This window comes from Stegostoma tigrinum, chromosome 6, assembly GCF_030684315.1.
Source record: "Stegostoma tigrinum isolate sSteTig4 chromosome 6, sSteTig4.hap1, whole genome shotgun sequence".
Lineage (NCBI taxonomy): Eukaryota > Metazoa > Chordata > Chondrichthyes > Orectolobiformes > Stegostomatidae > Stegostoma > Stegostoma tigrinum.
The window spans coordinates 94,817,783-94,840,452 of NC_081359.1; the positions used below are offsets into that span (position 1 = coordinate 94,817,783).

The following is a 22,670-nucleotide window of genomic DNA, read 5'->3' on the forward strand; positions in this document are numbered from 1 at the left end:
TCATATTGTTAGCTCCCACAATTAGCAAAGCGATAATGAACAGATTATAGTGGCTGTAATAAGATCAATATGGTTGGTTGGCTTGCCGAGCTGGTCCGATGTTCCACAGGTGTTTTGTTACCCTGCCACTAGCATCATCAGTGCGGCCTCGGATGAAGCACCATTGTGATTTCCGCCTGTTGTTTAAACTCTGGAGTCCATTGTTCTGGATTACCTCATTTCCGGTTTTCCTTCGCAATGGTGTGTATATTGGGTCGAGCTCTATGTGTTTGTTGGTGGCTTTCTTTGTGGAGTACCACACCTCTAGGAATTCCTGTGCTTGTCTCTGCTCTGCTTGTCTCAGGATCTTGGTGCTGTTCCAGTCAAATCGGTGGTTCTTTTTATCCATGTTGATAGAGATGAGTGAGTATCGGTCGTGTCTTTTTGTAGCCAATTGATGTTTGTGTAACCTTGTTGTTAACTTCTTTCCTGTTTGTCTGATGTAGCATTTCTCACAGTCTCTACAGGGGGTCTTGTATATGACATTGGACCTGTCCATAGTGGCGAGTGGGTCTTTGGTTTGGGTGAACAGTTGCCGTAGGAAAGCGGTCAGGCAGGTAGACCTCATAGAATATGAGTTCCCTGGTTGGGACCGTTAATCTGGTCCAGTCAGGGAGCCCAGGCTGACAGATATAAACAGAGTGTCAGACACTTTGTTCACTCTGAGAACAGGCTGTGAGGGAGCTGGGTCAGTGTTAAAGACTTTTCGTATATAAATAAAGCATGACTTGGTGATAAGATACCAGCCTCTGTGGAGTTATTTCACAGATAATCTGTTTTTTTTGTGTGGTCATGATGGACTATTAGTCATGACATGTGGGATAACTCCACTTCTTTCACTTAGTGTCATGTCTCCTTTTATATCCCCCAAGCAGGCAGATGGCACCTTGGTTTAATATTTCATCTGAAAGATGGCACTTCCACCCAACAATGCAGCACTCCCTCAGCCCTGCAGTAGAATGTCAGCTGCAAATTTTTTTGTGCTCAAGCCCTGGAGGGCAACTTGAGTTGCCTGATTCAGAGGTAAGGATGCTACAAACTGAACCACAGCTATCACATTCATAGCCAAGAAAATGATTACTATCTCTTTAGGGTATGGTAACTGAGTTCAAAGTACAGCCTGCAGTTTAGCACTGATTCACAAACTACATGCCACACAACATTATGAATGCATGTACATATAGGCCCAGGAGTGCTGTTTACAAAATGCTCAGTCATTTAATTCTATGTCCCGAGCACTTTGGAGACTTGGCTTCACACTGGTGTGGATTGATGCCATCTGTGTTATCAAGTTCAATCAGTACTAATTGGCTTTGGTCAGGGAGAAAGTCTCATGCTGCTTAGTTGTAGGGCAAGCGAAGAGTTTATTTGGATTCCATTTTTCCTGGGATTCTCATCTCTGGCCTTTGATGAGAAATCAATGATATAGCTGCAATCTAGGTTGTGAACCAATGCGGTTTGGATTCCAAATGAAAATAACTGAAATTATTGTTTAAGAAAATAAAACCAATATTAAAAGAAACTTATTTTCCATTTGTGTGAGTGTTTAAGGAGGAACAATCTAAAATGCTGTAGTTAAGGGTGCGGAAGTAGATGCAATGCAGGTAAAATCTTTTAGGAGGCAATGCAATAACTACTTGGAGTGGAGCCAATTACAGAGTCCTTTCAAAAAGCTGGTTCAGGCACAATGGGCTGAATAGCCTTCCTCTATATTGTATGATTCTCAGTAATTCTGCGAGGGTAGTTTCATTTTCAACGCTGATGGGCTTCTGTATTCTGAGATCACTTACATGTTGATTCAAGTTCACTCCCAATGCTTTTCTTTCTCATTCTAATACAAACAGCCTTCATTCCCTATGAACCAATGTGAGGTTAGCTGGGAATGTATATTGGGAGTTGGCGCATATTTTAACATATGGGTACACCCGTTTTGTGATCTCTAATGTAAATGCTTTGGATTATTTGTAACCACCGCCAGTACTGTAATGCTCTCCCTACAGCTCTTGTTTGTTTCTGCATCTCTGACATTTTGCACAATGTCTGCCGCACTTTGAGCTATCCAGGCCTCATATTCTGGCATTCCCTCAAAAAATCTCTCCGCCTTTTCGTCTCATTTTCCTCCTCAAATATCCTCTTTAAAAACCTAGTTCTTTGGCACTACATTTCGGTCACTCGCTGTTAATAGAAACTCCTTTCCCTCGTCATTTATACTTGCTTTGATTCCACTTCTGATTTGGAATGCTTTTCAATGCTGCAGGTCACACCTCTGCACATATAATTGTTTGTTTCAGTAGCTATCGATCCAAAAACTCCACACGCGATAGAAAGAAATTAATTTCTTTCCCCCTAAGTTTTAGACCGATTTTGAGTGGCAAATTGAAATTCGGCCTATTTTCGCTGAGGATTTTTTTTAAAGCTTTCGAAGTTCTCTGTGAATCTTCCATCTCTACGAAATTTCTGGGACACCAATCATTCGATAGTTGCTGTTCCCCCTCAGGTTGTTCTGCCACCCTGACAATGATGACTGATTTTGAGATTTCCAATTTATCTTTTGAGTAATTTGTTTTCTTTTTGGAGCAGTGAGTTTGGCCAGTTCGCCCGATCCATACCTCACTTTTGACAAGCCACTGACTGAATTTAAAATGACCAGTAGGGGAGTTGAGAACTGAGGCTTGTGTTGCCAGATTACTTTTTCATTGAATAACCTGCTGATTATTAAGGAAAAAGAAATAGACGTAAGCCACTACTTTAATAGTAATGTAACATTGAACTGAATATATTATAATTCCCTTGAGTGAAGGCCAATTTATTGTAGTATTTGCAGATTTTGCAAATCCTAACAAATATTAATTCCAGGACAGTACTCAGCAATATTTTTGCTTTACTGTTTCATAGGATGTGGGTGCTGTTGGCAAATCCAACATTTATTACTCATCTCTGATGGCACCTGAACTGATTTCAGAGGTTAATGGCATTGTTGTAAGTCTGGAGTAACATGTAGGCCAAGCCAAGTAAGGATAACTGATTTCCAAATGACACTACTAAAGCATACAGGCTTTTACAAAAATTGCTGCTTCGGTAATTATTTACACCAGATTGGTGTGGACTGCAATGATTTAAGAAGGCAGCTTGCCACTGAACTAACTCAGCAGAGGTCAATATCCTGTCATGAAGTCAACCTTTGTTTACATGTACACAGTGCTGGATACTGGTCTGGCTTCCTCAGAGCCAGGTCTCAGGACGAACATAACCTCTGACGTTCGTGTTTATATCTGTCAGCCAGGGCTCCCTGATTGGGCCAGGTTAACAGCCCCAATCAGGGAACTCATACTGTGTAACGTTCACCTGGCTGACCTCAATACAATCGCTACAACCACCATCTTCTCAAAGGCCAATTAGAGACAGGTAATAAATGTTGGTCAGCCAGCGATGCCCTATCCCACAATGAATAAAAACAAATGTGCCTCAGATGTACTAGGCCAGTGACAAACCACTATGCTACCTCCATTTGTGTGCTGGGAAGGGTACAGATGAGAACTAAGCGCTGTTCCCTCAGAAATGAATGCCTTTGAAGATGACGGTCAGCAGCCTATTCAGGAAGAGCCAAGGTCTGGGCATCAGGAGGTCAGAGGTAGGATTAAAGGGTGCAAAAGGAGTCTTGATCATCGTGATAGTCTGTTTACTCTCCATAACAGAAACATAGTAACTAAGGACAGGAACAGGCCCTTCATATCTTTGAGTCTGTTCTACCATTCAATGTGTTCATAGCTTTCTCCCATACCCTTAATCTCCAAAAAAGTCTCCTTTCTGAATATACTCAGTGCCTTGACTTTTACAGCCTTCTGTGGGAGAGAATGTCGCAGGTTCACTGCTCTATGAGCAAAGGTACTTATCCAAATAACAGTCCTAAAAGGCCTACCCTGTATCACAGTGTGGAAACAGGCCATTTGCCCCAACAGTCCAAAGTTCTTCTCACCCAGACCCATCCCCCCACCCTAACCCTGTAACCCCGTATTCCCCATAGCTAGTAAACCTAATCTACACATCTCTGAACACAATGGGCAATTTAGCATGATCAATCTAACTAACTTGCACATCTTTGGACTGTGGGGGAAAACCAGAGTACCCAGCAGAAACCCACACAGGCCCAGAGAGACCATGCAAACTCCACACAGACAGTCACCCAAGATTTGGATCAAACCTGGGCCCCCTGGGCAGAAGTTCTAACCACTGTGCCACCACAGCACCCTGTGGCTGGGACCCTGGCTCTAGACTCCCCAACCAGGGAAAACATCCTCCTTGCAACAAGTCTGTCCAGCTTTGTTAAAATGTTATATGTTTCAATCAGTTTTCCTTCATTTTTCTAATCTCTGTTTAACACAGGCCCAGTTGAACAAATCTTTCTACAAAAGCAGCCCTGCTATCCCCAATGAACCTCTTTTGTCTATGGCAAGGACATTCTTTCTTGGGTCCAGAGACAAAAAACTGCACCTGATACTCCAGGTGTGATCTCACGAAAGCCCTGTAGAACAGCAATAAGACATCTTTATTTCTGAAATCAACTCCCCTTGCAACGGATTGTCAAAATATGATTTGCTTTCTTATTTGCTTGCTGCATCTGCCTGTTTACTTTCATTGTCTCATGTACATCAAAATCCAGATCCCATTGTATATCCAGACTTCCCAACATACCACAATGTAAATAATGCTCTGCCTGCTTTTCTTACCCAAGTGTATAACTTCACATTTAGTCACATGTATGGACTGCAGCGGTTCAAGAAGGCAGCTTACCACCACGTTCTCAAGGGACAACTAGGGATGGGCAAGAAATGCTGGCCCGCCAGCGACACCCACATCCCACAAATGAATAGAGAAAAAGAATTCCCACATGACATATGTTAGGTTAAATGATCTGTAATTCTTTATGTTCACTCTCCCTATAAATAGTGGGTAAAAAACCGAAAGAACTGCAGATGCTGTAAATCAGGAACAAAAACAAAGTTGCTAGAAAAGCTCAGCAGGTCTGGCAGCATCTGCGAAGGAGAAGACAGAGTTAACATTTTGGGTCCGGTGACCCTTCCTCAAAACTGTGCTGAGCTTTTCCAACAACGTTGCTTTTTTTTTCAAATAGTGGGGTTGCATTCACCAGCTTCCAATCAGTAGGATCTACTTCAAGGTCGATGGAAGTTTGGAAGATGACCCCCAATAAATCCAATATTTTCACTGGCACTTCCTTTCAGTCCGGGATGTAGATTATCAGTCCCTGCGGATTTGACAGCTTTCAATTTACTGCCTGAGGTGATTGTGCAGGCAGATTCGATCATGAATTTCAAAAGAGCATTGGATAAGCACCTGAGAGGGAGAGAAATGCAGAGTTACGGGGAAAGATTGGTGAACAGAGCTAATTAATTTTCATTTGCAGAGATCTGGCATGATCTCCGCTGACTGCCCTTTGTATGATTCTGAATCTAGTCCTGATAAGGGGTGGATAAATATTAAATTGGGTGGGGAATGAGGTAGTCACTCACTCACTAAGCATTCACTTTGTGCTGCGGCTGGAGACCATTTCTCAGCCCTGCCTTTTGAAATGTTGCCTGGGGAAAAATTTCATGCAACACCACAGATTTTATCTGAGGCAAAGGGGATTGGGCTGCCAGTTCACAATTGCAGGAGTTACTTACAGCAGAGAATGGGCAAACATTTTCAGCTCTGATGCTGCAATACATTGGTGATCATGGCCTTTGGAGATGCTGGCTTTTTCAATGCGATAACCACTCCCTCTAGTTACATGTAAAAGATTCCAAGCCACCACTATGCAGATGGATGAGGGTGTTATCAACCAGCTTCAGTCTTAGACATTTTCACACAGCATTGTGAATTGAAAAGAAATGATCTGACATGGAGATATAGAGAATTTTTAGGATTAGTGACCAAAAGTGTGGTGAAAAGGCTAGGTTTTAAGATATATTACAACAGAAGAAAGAAGGATAATATATATAAGAAAGAAAAATAACATGTGGCACAGTGTCATACTGGTTAGCACTGCTGCATCACAGCACCAGGGACCCAGGTTTGATTCCAACCTTGGGTGACTGTCTGTGTGGAGTTTGCACATTCTCTCTGTGTCTGTGTGGGTTTCCTCTGGATGCTCCAGTTTCCTTCCACAGTCCAAAAATGTGCAGGTTAGGTGGATTGGCCATGCTAAATTGCCCATAGTGTTCAGAAATGTGCAGATTAGGTGAATTATAGGGTGCTGGGTCTGGGTGGGATACTCTGAGGGTCAGTGTGGACTTGTTGGGCCGAAGGGCCTGTTTCCACACTGTAGGGATTCTATGAAATATTCTCTTGATCCGCAGTCTGGATTCTTGTTGGTGCTGGTGCATCGAGCGCAGACTCCTGGCAGTGATAGGCCTGGAGCACAGGCTCTTGGTAGTGATGGCAGTAGCAGCAGAACCGACCTCTCCTGGAGCATTGGCATTATTGCTGCTGTTTCCAGAGTGGGACTCCTTGAGGACCGGAATACCTCGCAGAGACCTTACAGAAGCCCTGAAGCTGTGCTTGAGACCCAATTTGAATAGAAGATGAACTTTTAAGTAATTCCTTTCTATCCTTATTGTACCTCAAAATGGTGCTGGATTGTGATGACAAAACACTTTCAAGTACATCGTCAAGATTTTAGTGACAATACGTAAATTGTTCATCATTCATTAATCAGGGCTGAAAATCTTCCCATGTTCTGGTTACATGCCAGATTTGGAGAGTGTTACTAAGTTGTATAGAGTACTTTTGAATTGGAAGACTAGAAGTTAGAACTTGTTTGTAAAAATGATGGGCAGGGGCAGAGTACATGGTTCCTTTAGGAGGCAATGTGCTTTTCTAAGCTTGGAGACTTAAACAAAAATGTGTCTGTAAGCAGCTGAAGCCAGTTCTAAAAGTGAAACATGTATCACTTGGCTGTGTGATAGGAAACCTTAGGCTCGTTTTGTTATTTTGGCAACTAGCTGGAATCAGCCAATTAATTTAAACCAAGCACGTAGCAATTAAAAACCAATTGAATTTAAATCTGGTTATTTTGACAACTTTGGACCAATCCTATAATAAGAAAATTGACAGGTCATCGGTAGGTATATAAGAAGAGGCGTTTTGAAAATTGGTGTAAGAATGAACTGCCATCTGAAGAGTAAATATCCGTCTCCCACAGAAATCTCTGAGAAAGCACCACCTATTTGTAAAGGTACCATAGCACTTCAAGCTAAAAGTCCTCATAGAAGAATTTATGGAGAAAACAGTCCTGACAGGATTGGCAGAGAAGGCTAAGAATGTTCCAGAAGTCTTAACCTGGCTGTACCTTGAGAATCTAAGTTTTAGTTTATTTTTATTACTACTTGAGTTAATATAAGTGGGACATGTGTTTATAGGAACAACACTCCAGTAGATTTTGTTCTTAGAATATAGAACAATGCAGTGCAGAACAGGCCCTTTGGCCCTTGATGTTGTGCTGACCTGTGAACTAATCCAAGCCCATCCCCCTACACTATCCCATCATCATCATCATCCAAGTGCTTATCAAGTTAGGGAATAATTAGTAGCCAAGGTGGAATTGTTTGATTTGTTAGCAATTCTGTTAATTTGTTCACTATTAGGGTCAAACAAATGAACTGTTTTTTTTAGTTCTTATAAAATGCATGTTGGGGATTTTCTTTCACTTAACTACCCCTTTTTAACAGATTTGGCAAGGTATGGCAATCTTCTCAGGGTGTTTTGGGTTTAATTATTAGAAGGGGACCTCTACTCCTGCCCTAACAGACTGGGGGCTTGTGTTTCAATGTTAATTATCAGAGAGGTTTGACCTTCCCTTCTTAACAGGGAATTTCATGGAGGATTCCCCTCAATGGGTGCTGGCAGCTTTTCTCAAGTAATCTTCTGCTGTTTCCCACACTAATCATGCATTAGAGCTCCTCTTTGACTCTTATGGAAGAGGTAGAAATGATTGACACTGTTCTGACCCTCCAGTTATGGATAAGTGCACCATATTTAAAACTCAGCTATGCACTAGTTCCAATGCTGCAAGTCAATGGGTTGCCACCTAATATCTGCTGCTTGACCAGTTATTGTACAGGAAATGGTTGAGAAAAGAGGTCTGGAGGTTCTTGGCAAGTGGGATGTTGGAGTGGAGGGCCATCCTTTTCCCTCTGGACCACTAAAAGAAACCACAAAGTTAGACACTGGCACCTCAAACAGTGACAGCTATCCGGGTCATTGTGGTGTCCCCAGTGAGAAGAAACATCCAGCAATGTAGGAAGAAGATCAATGGCCTCCTGCATTCTGTAACACTAAATATCACCATCTTCTCTCTACTACCACACATTCACTCTAACTGTGCCATTGCACACCCTTTCTACTACGGCTAATGATCTACCACTCTCACTATTAGATGCAGCTTCTACCCTCACTGGCTCACTCTGATCTAACATTCCCAAAAAACTCAGCTTTCCTGCCTCTAACCTTTCTATATGTTGCCTGGCAACACCCCACTGCCTTCCTGGCTCCCACTGTGTCACTAACAGCTCTTTCAATCACTTCCATCCAATCCATAGTTCCTCTTCCCAAAGGAGTAGTGAAAAGGCAGCCCTGTGCCCTCCAATGCTGCATCAAATCCCACCCTGATATTTGGAATTGCCCCGCTTCACAGTCAATACACTGTCTGTACCCAAGAGTAGTTGCTCCAATTTCCAAACTTGGCTTCCCAATTTCCCCAATGCAACATGGATTTACTCCCCCAGTGACATTTGAAAACCAGAAGAATTGCAGATGCTGCAAATCAGGAACAAAAGCAGAAGTTGCTGGAAAGGCTTAGTAGGTCTGACAGCATCTGTGAAGAAAAAAATCAGAGTTAACTCTGGTTTCTCTTCACAGATGCTATCAGACCTGCTGAGCTTTTCCAGCAACTTCTGCTTTTGTTTCCCCATGACATTTTCTGCCCCAGACCCCAGAACTGAGTGTGACCTAGCCCTGAACTGACCTGTGAGGGTGGTAGCAACTTAGGACAGGTCAATCATCTGACTCACATCTAGATGGCTTACAGACAGACTTAGCTAAGAGTGCCCATTGAAAGCGGAGATGGGGGATATTGTCAAAGACCATGGGGAAATGGCAGACATGCTGAATGATTATTCTACTTCAGTATTCACAGCAGAAAAGGAGGATAAGCATGCCTGAAGCCCCAAAGAAATTGACAGAGGATCAGGAACAGGGCTTAAATAAAATTAGCTTAAGCAACAATGGGGAAACTAAAAGAAACGAAGTGACAAGTACCCAGGATTTGCTGGTTTCCATTCATGGGTATTAAAGGAGCTGGGCCATAATGCCGATACCTGAACCATGACGGCAAAATATCCCTGTACAAATATTCTCCAAGGGTCCCACATCTTGTTATTTATTTATATGATCATTGCAAATTATAGAATCAATTTGACACTTTTTATTAGCTTCTTATGCTTTCGCTGCTGGTCCTCAGAAAATTCCCAATCCTTTGGTCTACCACTGGTTTTCTTTGCTTTATGTGCTTTAGTTTTTGATTGCTCTCCATGACTGCCTTTGTTAACCATTGGCGTCCATCCTTAACAGTGACTCCTCCTTTTGGACTGGAATAAATTTTTGCCTGACCATCATGAGATATCTGCTTGAATGTGTGCCACTACCAGTCGATTGATTTTCTCCAGCTTTGGACATCTCTTTCTCCATATCACCGTAATTGTTCTTATTTTAGTTTAGGACATTGGTTTAGGATATGAGGTGCTATCCCTCAAATTTGAAATTCTACCAAGCTGTGATCACTACTCTATACAGAATCCTTAATCATGAAATCTCGTATTAATCCTACCTCATTGCACTTTACTAGATCTAAAGTAGCCTGTTCCTGGGTAGGTTGTGCAACGCACTGCTCTAAGAATCAATCCTTGATGTACTGTACAAGTTCATTTTCCATGTCAGCCCAACTCAGCTAATTTGCCCAGTCAATATATAAATAAAAATCAACCATGACAAATTGTAGGGTGTTATTTGTAACCACCATTATTTTACACTTTATACTTTGCCGTACAGTGTGGCAACTCTTCAAGGCTCCCGACTGTGACTTGTTTCTCTTCCCTGTTTGTGTTTTCACCCAAACTGATTCTACTTCACAATTTTCTGTATGTATCTCCCCACTCACCACCACACCAATATCTGTCTCCCCTTTGGTTGCTCAGTGCAGGCAAACGTGTCAGGCGGCCCGGCTCTCTTTCTGCACTCAAAGGCAAGGCAAGACAGAAGTGTCATGACCTTTAAGCTCTGGATGAAGTGACAATTTGCCAAAAGGCAAGGCAGAGTTTCTGACAGTGTTCAAGTCAGCCCAAAGTAAGTGAGTGCTGAAGAAGAGTACTAAAATCGCTGAGATGCCTCTTGTGCTGATGCCATCGTGTGTGTGTGTGTGGGGGAGGGCTGGGTGTGTTGTCAAAGTGACCTGCCAGACGTGTCAGTGAGCTCCAGAATGAAATGTTGAACTGTTACCTGAGTGAGTGTGAGATTAGATATGAGACTGCTGTTCTGCTGAAGCCAATTCCCATGAAGGTCGGAAGGAAATGCCCAAGAAGCATGCCATGAGATGTTGTGGAATGTTGGCTAACATGGATGCCTGGAGAACACACTGGTGATCTGCAGCCACCAAACACTGACTCTGACTTTCAAATCAGGAACTGGCATTGTCCAGTTTCTCATCAGTACTCAGGAGAACATGAACTGAACAGAAATGTGGTGCAATTAGCTAATAATGAGATGCTAACGCCTGTGAATAGGCTTCTCACTGTCTCTTGTCAGGGTTCTCAGCTAACCATTGAAATCTTAAAGGGTAAAATCAGAGTTTTCTTTCTTGATATCAGGGATCTCATTTCTCAATCTGAGATAACAAGGTGTAGAGCTGGATAAACACAGCAGGCCAAGCAGCATCAGATGCAAGGAAGGGTGACATTTCGGGCCTAGACCCTTCTTCAGAAAATGTGTTTCGGGGGTTGCAGCGAGAAACGCTTCTGAAGGATCTCAATGTTCTGAATGTAGACATTGTCACAGTTGGAGTCAAATTGGGAAGGCCTGAATGTGGACTGTAGTTCATTGGGAATGATCTGGTTCCGTAGGCAGGTACTAAGAAAGGTGATGTGGCTGTAGTACCTGGTTTGCTTCAGGATGTGGTCGAGCAGTTTCAAGGTCGAAGAGATTATGAGACAGTTGCAGTGGGAGAGAGATCCTCTGAAGAAGGGTCTAGGCCCGAAACATTAGCTTTCCTGCTCCTATGCTGCTGCTTGGCCTGCTGTGCTCATCCAGCTCTACACCTTGTTATCTCAGATTCTCCAGTTCCTACTATCTCTGAAACTCATTTGACATTCTTGCTACTTTCTCCTAAATATCTAAGCAGTGCCAAACCACTCAATGGAAGATTCAGCTGATAGAGAGAGAGAGAGAGAGAGCGCGAGAGAGAGGTTTAGGGAGTGAAATGCAGATCTTGCAGCCTAGACAGATGAAGATATACCCATCACATGGAGTGGGATTAAAATGAGGGATGCTTAAGACAATGGAATTTGAAGATTACCAAAACAGCAATTGTTGGAGAAACTCAGCAAGTCTGGAGGCATCTGTAGAGAGAAAGCAGAGTTAACATTTCAAGTCCGGAGAGTATGATTCTCTTGCAGTCACTGGAGCTGAAACATTAACTCTGTTTTCTCTCCACAGAACCTGCCAGACCTGCTGTGTTTCTTTAGCAATGTCCATTTTTGTTTCAGATTTCCAGTGTTCACAGTTTTCTAGTTTATTATAGAATTGGAAGGTAACTGGGGGTGGAGGAGGCTACAAGACAGCATGTGGCAAATCATGGGGAGGTTTGAAAACCTGCCTGAGAATTTTAAATTCAAGCATTTGTGTGACAGGGGGTCAGTATAGTATAATATGCACTACATTGCTGGGTGAACTAGATGTGGTATGATCTTTTCTCATTTATTTCACAAACTGGCTGCTGTACCTCCTATATTTCAATCAAACATTGAAACATTCTTTTGACTCAAAAGAGCTTTGGGAAGTACTGAGATCACAAAAGGCCCGGAAGAGCTTCAAGTTCTACCTTTTCTCCTTTGCAGATTTGGAGCAAAATTTTAATAGATTCAAAATCAGCCATCTGTCGAGATTGAAAATTAAGCTATTGGTTGGGACACGTTCAGTTCTATTTAAAGATATTATCAACTTTTAATTCATCTTTTCGAAACTGCTGCATCTTCTTTATAGTTAAATGGGTTTATATTACATGTCGACCTTTTTAATTACAAAATCTCAGTATTATTGTTCACCTGCAGATTTTTAGTCCGTAAAGGAATGAGGGGATCTGAGGAAATGGCAGGAAAGTGGATTTGAGGATTTTCAGATCAGCATGATCTCATGAATGACAGACCTGGCTTGATGGACTGAATGGCTCACTTTTACTCCTTTGTCTTCTGGACTTAAAACCTGCTGTTGATAATCGCATAATATCAATAGATGTTGCACTGTCAGCAAGAGTAGAACACAAGGACATCATGGCAATAGAAGTAAAATGCCAATCAAGCCCGTTTCACTGTTGAGTACAGGAACATTATGGTTGATCTTCGAGTTCATTAGCTGCTCTTCTCCATATCCATTGATTCTTGAGAAACTAAAAATCTTTTTTCACTCACCCTTAAATATTATTCAGTGATGAAACATCCATAATCCTCCAGGATAGAGAATTAGATAAAAAAAAGTGTAGAGACTGAAAATTTTCGTCAACCAGGTCATTGCCAAACCAATGAACAGTTAAAAGCAAAGGCATGAGCAACGAATTTAAACTTTGACCATTCCTGATACTGATAAAATAGGGCGGAGTCCTCTTAAACCTTTGGAATCAAAGTCCTACTAAATGATCGGTTGACTTTTTTTCCCTATTAAATGATCAGTTCTATCGAGATCTCAGTCCCTGAAGCTGCTTTTCTGCAAGAAACAATCTATGTTGAGAAAATGCCTTTCAGGAATGTTTAAAACATTCCGGTGTGGGATTAGGAAGGGCTTGTACTTTCTGATCAGAGTGGACCACTACTGCCGACTGGTGAAATCTTCCTGAACATACCCTTTTCCTCAACATTCCTGAAAACAAGAGGACAACCCCAGGAATAATGTAGAGAAAGATAATAGGAGCTGCAGATGCTGGAGAATCCAAGATAACAAAGTGTGAAGCTGGATGAACACAGCAGGCCAACCTGCATTTTAGGAGCACAAAAGCTGACGTTTCGTGCCTGGACCCTTCCGGATGAAACGTCTATGCCCAAAACATCAGCTTTTGTGCTCCTAAGATGCTGCTTGTCCTGCTGTGTTCATCCAGCTCCACACTTTGTTATCTATAATGTAGAGAGGGCTATTAGCTCCGTGAAGCCTGTTCAAGAATCCAGTTAGATCCTTGTCCTTTGGATCTTTGCTTGCCAGCAACAATTTTAATCTTGCATCATCCTATATCCCCAGGCATTGTGAAAAATGTGACAGTCAATTAACTAATTTTGAAATGTAATTGCAGTTGCCGAGTAAAGAAATGCGGCGTCAAATTTGCTCACAACAAGCTCCCTGACAAACAGCTATGAGATAAATGACTGCCTGAGACGCCCTGTTTGAACAACAAAGCAGCTTGGCAAGTTTCCTGGAAATTCCGATCAGCTTAGTAAACGAAAGGTGTGTCAGAGGCATGGAGGCACAGGGCAGGGTCACAATATCTGTTGCTTTCGCCGTTTTCGCATTTTATTGTGAGAGAAAAACTCTTGAAATCAAAAGTGTCGGTGATTCTCGACTACCACCCCCAAAGCTAACTTAGGCACAAGATGAAAAAAAATCACGTCATGCCGAAGAAAGCAATTAAAAACATCTTTCACCAACAGTGACCTTCCCTGTCAATCACCCCATTAATAAATGCATTAGCAGTTATATGCAAACCCACAAATTATACAGCTGTCGTTTGTTTTAAAAAGTCCCCAAATTCTTACCATAAAATGAATCTTTTGCTTGAAGTATTACCATGCACTCTTAAATTACAGGTCTAAATGATGAAAGGACAGTTCCTTATTTTATTCAATGTTGTTGATTGAGGAAACTCCCTCCGGTAGGTTTCTATGGTGACTTGCGTTATGGCTTTTTGGCAGCTGGCCAATGTGGGAAATTGTATTGCTGTTGCCAAAGGTTGAATGACAATCAATTCTTAAAGTTTTTCTCGTTTCTGATTTTGCTAAATATTGTTCTGATGGCACTATTTTATTAAATATGTGAAGAAAATGAAATGCTCACGAACCTACTGAGTGTAACATGTTATTCTTAAAGTTTCCTATGAGATAAAAAGTCTGTTTGAGTATAGAGAGAACTTTTCTTTGTTCTTTCACAGGATGTGGGTACCAGTCATGAGGTCTGCCCTTATTGCACTTTCCTCGCTGGTTTTGAGAAATTCTGTTTTAATTTCAAAAATATACTTTATTCATAAAATATCTTTGTATATATACATTGACGTAAATGCAGTTCGATTCTACACAGTTGCAGAATCAAGCAAACATACAGAACATTGGAGTTTGATATACACAAACCCAAAGACCTCTCTTACACATACACTACTAATATTTACAGTCATGGATTTTGAGAAAGTGGTGGGGAGGTGCCCTCTTGAAACACTGTGGCTTGTGTTGGAGCAGCAGTGTCAGGATTGTGCAATGAAGGTACGGCAATGGAGTTCTTGGTCAGGGTGATGAGTGTCTTAGAAGGAGACTGGGAGGTGATAGCATTCCCATCTGCCTGCTGCACTTGGCCTTTTGGGTGGTAGGGTTCAGTGGCTTGGGAGGTGAATGGAAGGAACCTTGGCGAGGTGCTGCTACACATCTTGTAGATTCTACACACTGCAGGTTGGCAATGCGGCAGAGAGATAATTACTAGGATGAAGAATGGGGAATGCTTTATCCTGAATGGAGCTGGCCTCTTCAATATTGCTGTTTCTGCACCCATCCAGGCAGCTGGAGGCTGTTCCATTACATGGGAACTTTGGAACGTGAGAACAGTGAATGAAGTTAAAGGCACACAGAACAAGATAGATTTTTTTTATTCATTCACGGGATGCGGGCATCGCTGGCTCGCCAACATTAATTGCCCATCACTAATCGCCCTGAGGGCAGTTAAGGTCAACCACATTGTGTGGGTCTGGAGTCACATGTAGGCTAGATGAGGTAAGGATTACAGTTTCCTTCCCTAAAGGACATTAGCGAACCAGATGGGTTTTCTGAATAATCAACTCACGGTCGCCTTTAGACTTTGATTCCAGATTTATATGAATTCAAATTCCACCATCTGCAATGGTATTATTTGAACCTGAGTCCCTAGAACATTACCCGGGTCTCTGGATTAACAATCCACTGTTAATATTGTTGCCCCTAAATGATACTCCACATGATTCCTTAGATGATCTAAAGGTACAGATAGAGGCAAATTATTATGATATAATTATCATTATACAGACATGTTTGCATTGTGACCAGGGTGAGAAATATTCAAGGGTATTAGAAATTTGGGAAAGGCTGAGAAGAAGGAAAATGAGCTAGAATTGCTTGATAGTATGAGATATAATCTATACATAAAAGAGAGGATCTCAGAATACAACAACACTGTGATATTGGAAGTAATAGCAGAAATATGGCAGGAAATCAGTAGGTCTGGCAGCATCTGTGGAGCGAGAAAGAGACTTGAAATGTTTGAAGTCTGATAAAACTTTTCTTCAGATGCTGTTTGACCTGCTGAGTTTCTCCAGCATTTTCTGTTGTTAATCAGTTCAGATTTCCAACATCCACAGGATTTTGCTTTCATTTCAACATGTGGAAGGCTCTGAATAGGGTGGGCTGTGTTGAGATGTGTGACAAAATGGTACGTGATATTCAGCATTGCCCATCTCAATTTCAAGATCACTTCATCACATCCTATTTGCATTTCTCAAACACTGTGGGTAGATTCTCACAGGCGTGTGGTTTTTCTTAATCGCTTATTGAAAGGCTTGTTTACAGCCCAGCTCAGCACGGGTTGTGCTCTCACTCTAAATCGCTGAACAAACTTGCTATTGAGAAAACTTGACATGGAAACTAGATATGCTTTCATCGTGGACATTGGCATTGCTACCTTCCAGGCATTGTTCAGTGGACTGGCACTGCATCTTGCAAGGGCTGACCAGTCTAGGAGGGCACACAAGTAACCAGCAGCCCTGCCCAGCCTTGCTTTGGCCATTTGTGCAGCTGATTGTGCAGTAATCCTTAATCAAGGGCTCATACATCTTATCGCATGTCAGTGTGCCATGTCAATCTTGTACTGCATCACCTTGACTCATGCTAAATGCACAGCATCTTCAGTAAACAGTGGGGCATGTCTGAGGGGATTAATCCACAGTGAAGTTCTTTGGGAGCCCTTCCCCAATACGGTGAGTCACGGCAGCCTCCTGTACCAGTCTTGGGTTGTTGTCACATTCAGGCGTTTGGATGGATTGGCATTTCATAGAACCCCTACAGTGTGGAAACAGAGCATCCCACCCAGACTCATCCCCCTATAAACCGATCTAGTCTACACATCCCTGAACACTGCGAGTAATTTAACATGGCCAATCCACCTCGCGTGCACATCTTTGGACTATACAAGGGGACTCTGCCTCTGTACTTCAGGGAGCAGGTCACAGTTACTCCTTTGTGTCCATTGGGTTCAGTCCTTGGGGGAAGGTCAAGGATGCTTGTGTCCAATAGCCATGGGTCTGTGTAGCAGAGACGTGGCACTGGCAGGTCAGGCCACGTGAGAGGGTGGGCCACAATCATCCTGCCACTTTTATTTACAGAAATTAAGGCAGAATTGAGCTAGGGGAAGGGGGGATTAGGGCAAATGGGTACTGGGGGAAAAGGTGGAGGCATAGCTTGTGTGATGACACGGGGAAGTGTCAACGGAACGGACATCTAGAGGGAAAAGCCTGATGTTGGGGGTCTCAGCAGCAGGTTAACACTGAGGTTGGAAACTGCTCATTATTGCTTCCAACGTGAAGCACATAGATAATGCGCTATGTTCAGGAGGACGGCTGTGAAAGGACTCACAATGGATGGAGAGTGAACTGCATCAGCCACAGGGGAACAACATTATTCTTCCATCACATCTACTGTCCTTTTAGGGAAAGAAACTGCCATCCTTAACTGGTCTGGCCTACATGTGACTCCAGAACCACAACAATGTGGTTGACTCTCCTACCCTCTGGGCAGTTAGGGATGGGCAATAAATTGTTCCTAGCCAAAGACACCCTCATTCTGTGAATGAATAAAGAAAAAGAAAACATTGTATGTTGATCATACAGACGTACAGGGTGCCTCTCCCCTGACCGTCTCAGTTTCCAGATCTCTGTCATTGTCCCTGCTGAGGACCTCCCTGAGGTACACTGTCCAGTTCAGACAGCCCGTCAAACTGTAGGCAATGACATGGAGGTGATGGGGATGAAGTTGTTGGAGTGAGCTAGTGGCATGTACATATACTGCTACTCCTGGTCTCTCATATGGTGTACTGAGTGAGCATTGCAGACCCCTAACCACTGCACCTTACTAACATCCAAGGAGTGTTGCTCTAGGACGGTAAAAAGTATCTACGGTCACAACAGAAACAGGGACAACAAAATGAAAGATGAAATGTCGGTTACTATGAAATAACAAAACTATTTATATACTGTAAGTTGTAAAATAAACTTTTAAACATGAAATTGTTTTCCAAATAAGCTGGGAACATGACATAGAATGGTAAACAATCTATTTACATCAGATATGATGATCAACTAATTACGTACAGGTTTCTGAGCCATTAGTACATTTTTCTTCTCCTGGCCCTCTAATGCACTGCACTGAGCTCCCCGCTACACAGATTGTGGGGGGAATAATGGACAAAGTCAAGTCGATCATCTTTAGCTAGAATTTCCAATGGTCGGAAAGGGCAGGCAGGCTAGAAGTAGAGGGCCCAGCCAGCTCTGCATTCTCCTGAGTGGAGATTATGGGTGTGAGGGTCCTTTCTTCAGCTGTTCATCTTATGGCACTGCCCTGCTGCCTTGTGAGGGGGCACTTGGAGAAGGGGCAAGGCTTCCTGCCCATTTGTTGCCTTGCCTTCTGCCTTGAGGACCAATACATAGGGCAGTGGAGTGCAGGTGTGGTTGTCTGTCCACAACATCAGAGGGTGCTGGGTCTTCCTCGCCATGGCAGCTGACAACCTGTTGATGGAGTCAGATACACTTCCTGCATGCTTGCATTTTCTGAGCAGATGATAGAATTTGAATTCAATGAAAATTTGGGATTAAGAGTTTGGTGATGATTGTGAAACTATTGCCAATAATCAGGAAAAGCCCATCTGGTTCACCAATGTTGTTCATGGAAGAAAATTTCTCCATCCTTACCCAGTTTACCTACAATGCAGTTGAGTCTCAACTTGGTACATAGGGATGAGCAATAAATGCTGAACTGGCTGGTGATGTGCACGTTCCTTGAATGAATAAAAAAAGAATGGATGCTTTTAGTGTACTGAGGTACTTTTTGCAATATGTAAAGGAATTTTTTTAGAATTAATGGAATTATATATTAGAATATATTTCAAAACCTCTAGGTTTACGTTTTATGTGCAAATATTTTGGTTTATTCTGATGATCGAGCAGATTCCTGTGAGCTTACCAAATCTGCATGTTACAATCATTCATCTGAGCTTGATAAAAGTGACCTCATTGCACACAGATGTCATTTTTAAAAACTAACGCAGCTCCTTATGTTAACATAGATTTGCATAGACTGGACTTGCCGAGAGGTCCCATTGATTCCAAGATACTGTGATAAATTGTGACTAGATGAGGACGCAAGTGTTGTAGAAAGCTAGGTAGTAAAGGTGGGAGTCACTTCTCTAGCAGCAACTTCTAGAAATAGCCATGAACTGATCTCTCACATGTTGCTGTTTATGGGAAGATTATTGACAATAATATCATCGGGGAACGCTCTTACTCTCCCTCAAATAGTGACAAAGAATATTCTATATCAACATGACCTGGTAGATGAGATCCTTTGTTTAAGTTCTTATCAAAAAAAAATGACAGCAACAACAATGCTGAACAGTGCTTGCCCAGTACTGATGAGGTCAGGCTCGATTATGTGCGGCACTCCTTTGATGGGAATTGAGTTTTCAAAGTTCTGACTCAAAGTAAATATGGCCAACAGAGTTCAATTAACGAAAACAGAAATTGCTGGAAAATGTTAGCATTATAGAATCCCTACAGTGTGGAAACAAGCAGTTTGGCCCAACAAGTCCACACCGACTATCCCATCCAGACCCATCTCCCTAATCTACACATCCCTGAACACTACGGGAAATTTAGCGTGGCCAATCCGCATAGCCTGTACATCTTTGGACTGTGGGAGGAAACCGGAGCACCCAGAGGAAATCCACACAGACACAGGGAGAATGTGCAAACTCCACACTGACAATCACCCAAGGGTGGAATCAAACCCCGGCTGCTGGAGCTGTGAGGCCGCAGTGCTAACCACTGAGCCACCGTGCCATACCATCTGTGGAGAGAAATCAAAGTTAACTTTTCTGGTCGAGTGAACCTTCTTCAGCACCTGAGTCTGGACCTGAAATGTGAACACTGATTTGAATTAGCTTTGTTGTTACTTGAAGTCAAATGATTACAGTAAAAAGTTTAGAAGGTGCCATAATCTTCATAGATCTTCTTCCAAAGATGCTGCCAGATGTGCTGAGATTTTCCAGCAATTTCAGTTTTTGTTTCAGATTTCCAGCATAAGCAGTTTTGTTGGTTAAGTTAACATTTTATCAATGGAGCTGGATGCAGTGTTTGCAAGGAACAATTAAACTCTTCAATGATCTCATTTACCCATCACATCTGTCCTAAATCATCTAACTAACAATAGCTTAACATAGCTTTATTTACCTGCTTTGTGCAAAAACAGAAATTAATCTTTATTCTTAAGCATAATCATGCCGACTGTTCACTTCAACACATGGTACTCTGAGTCAGTGCTATTCAAAATAAACACATTGCAGTGCAGGAGAGAAAGTGCAATCTTACTTGCTATTTCTGTTGGTATTTACAGCTGTAGCATGCTTTTCGCTTTTCCGGCCTTTGTCCAAATTATTCCAAGCATTTTCCAACCCCTTTTGCAATTCTTCAGATACAGCTGACCTAAGCTTCGACCACAATCTGGCTCAATGGAGCGTTTTAAGATTAGCTCAAATGGAACCGAAATCTCAACTGCAAAAACCTTTGTTATTGCTGAATGAAAAACTGGATTCATACTCGGGAAACTAGTTCAGCAACATTTCTTTAACTTTATGTTCTTGCTCTTGGGCAATTTCTCCTTGATAACCGTGATTATATTCCGTGATAATGTGCCTCTTTGCTTGCCATTATCATGTGACCTCTACCATAAGGCGCTCACAGCATGTATCCAACTTTCAGGTACACTACAATAAAGCCATGCTAGTGTGGTGTGAGATCATAAAGTGGCGTCAGAATGGAGATGAGATTGAGTGTTGAGAAGGGTCCATACCCGAAATGTCAACTTTCCTGCTCCTCTGAAGCTGCCTGGCCTGCTGTAATCATCCAGCTCTACACTGTGTTAGCTACATCTTAGTGAAACTTTTGTTAAGAATGATGCATTGTGATACTAAGAGAACATTTACTTATCATTGCAGCTGCTAGCGTACAAAGCTAAGCCAGGTCCAGAAGTGAAGCAGCATCAATGGATAGGCTTACCTCTCCTACCCCCAGAGGAGGCACCTTTGAGGAGAAGCAGCTGAGGATCTCAGAAAATGGCAACCCACACCTTCGTCCACCAGTTCAGAGATATTCACCTTGGTGGGTAATGTATCACAGGTGGGTTTGGGGCTGTATACTGGGGAGAACAGTACAGTACATGCCAGCAGCTAGACTTTGTGGAGATGAAGTCTTGTTTTCACATGGAGCATTTCCTCCATTGTGTTGTGTGGCACTGCCACCACACTAAATGGAATAGTCTTCAAGCATATCTAGTATGTGACACAAGACTGGGCATCTGTGAGGTGGTTCCTGCAGCAAAAGAATTGCACTCAAACACAATCTGCAACCTCACAAGCCAGTGGAACCAATTGTGCCATTTTTAACAAGTGAGTAGGTTAACAACAATAATGTTTGTACTTTCTCAGGAGGCTAAGAAAATTTGACATATTCCTCTCACCAATTTTTATAGTTGTACCATATAAAGGATTTTAGATTACAGATTAGATTATAGATTCCCTACAGTGTGGAAACAGGACCTTTGGCCCAACAAGCCCACACCGCCCCTTGGAGCATCCCACCCAGGCCCATCCCCCTATAACCCACACACCCCTGAACACTACGGGTAATTCAGCACGGCCAATCCACCTAGCCTGTACATCTTTGGACTGTGGGAGGAAACCGGAGCACCCAGAGGAAACCCACGCAGACACGGGGAGAATGTCCAAACTCCGCACATATCTGGATGTATCATGGCTTGGTGTGGCAACTACTCTGGGCAGGCCTGTAAGAAACTCCAGAGAGTTGTGAACACAGCCCAGTCCATCACACAATCCAACATTCCATCCACTGACTCCATCTACACTGCCCACTGCCTCAGAAAGGCAGCCAACATAATCAAAGACACCTTTCACCACAGCTATAATCTCTTCCAACCTCTTCTGTTGGGCAGAGATACAAAAGCTTAAACATATGTACCAGCTGATTCAAGAGCAGATTCTTTCCCACCATTATTAGACTCCCGAATGGACCCCTCAAACTTCAAATTTAACATTGACATCACTCCTCGTGCATCTTCTCTGCAGCCATAATATTGCATTTCTGGCTTTGTTTTATTACCATTATATATTTTGTATTGTATGGTCTGCCTGTATTGCAAGCAAAGTAAAATTTTTCACTGGACTTTGGTATATGTGACAATAATAAATAGATCAGATTAAAGCTGAAGCTTTGAATCAAGATTACTTGTGTGTCAAATTTAGAATAAGTAATTGATAGATTTAGAGAGATTCATTTCAGTAACAGATTTGGAAATTGTGAGCAGTTTTGGGCCCCATATCTAAGGAAGGATGTGTTGGTCTTGGAGGGGATCTGCAGGAGGTTCACAAGAATGATCAAGGGAAAGAAAAGCTCTTCATATCAGGTGAGTTTGAGAACCATGGTCTGTAGTGAATGGAGTTTAGAAGGATGAGGTATATCTCACTGAAACTTACAAATAGGCCTAGATAGAGAGGGCATGGAGAAGATGTTTCTACTAGCAGGAGAGGCTGGTACCTGAGGTGAAAGAACAACCATTTAGAGCTGAGATGAGGAGGTATTGCTTCTGCCAAAGGGTGGTTAATATGTGGAGATCATTGCGCAGAAGGTTGGGGAAGCTATGTCATTGAGTATCTTTAAGAGAGAGATAGGTAGGTTCTTGATTAGTAACAGGATCAAGAGTTGTGCAGAATAGATTGGAAAATGGAATTGAGAAACATATGAGTCATGA

At 42.4% G+C, this 22,670-nt stretch overlaps 1 protein-coding gene across 2 annotated transcripts in view; it reads right to left on the reverse strand.

Moving 5' to 3' along the window:
- The window catches only part of atp10a (ATPase phospholipid transporting 10A), a 351,086-nt gene extending 336,885 nt beyond the window's left edge, over positions 1–14,201 (reverse strand). The window contains exon 1 of one of the 2 annotated variants that reach the window (XM_059646782.1): positions 14,103–14,201. The gene's annotated coding sequence lies outside the window, so the exon portion shown is untranslated. The remainder of the gene's footprint in view (positions 1–14,102) is intronic. The other variant, XM_059646783.1, reaches the window with a different exon arrangement.
- Between the last annotated feature and the right edge of the window lie 8,469 nt (positions 14,202–22,670).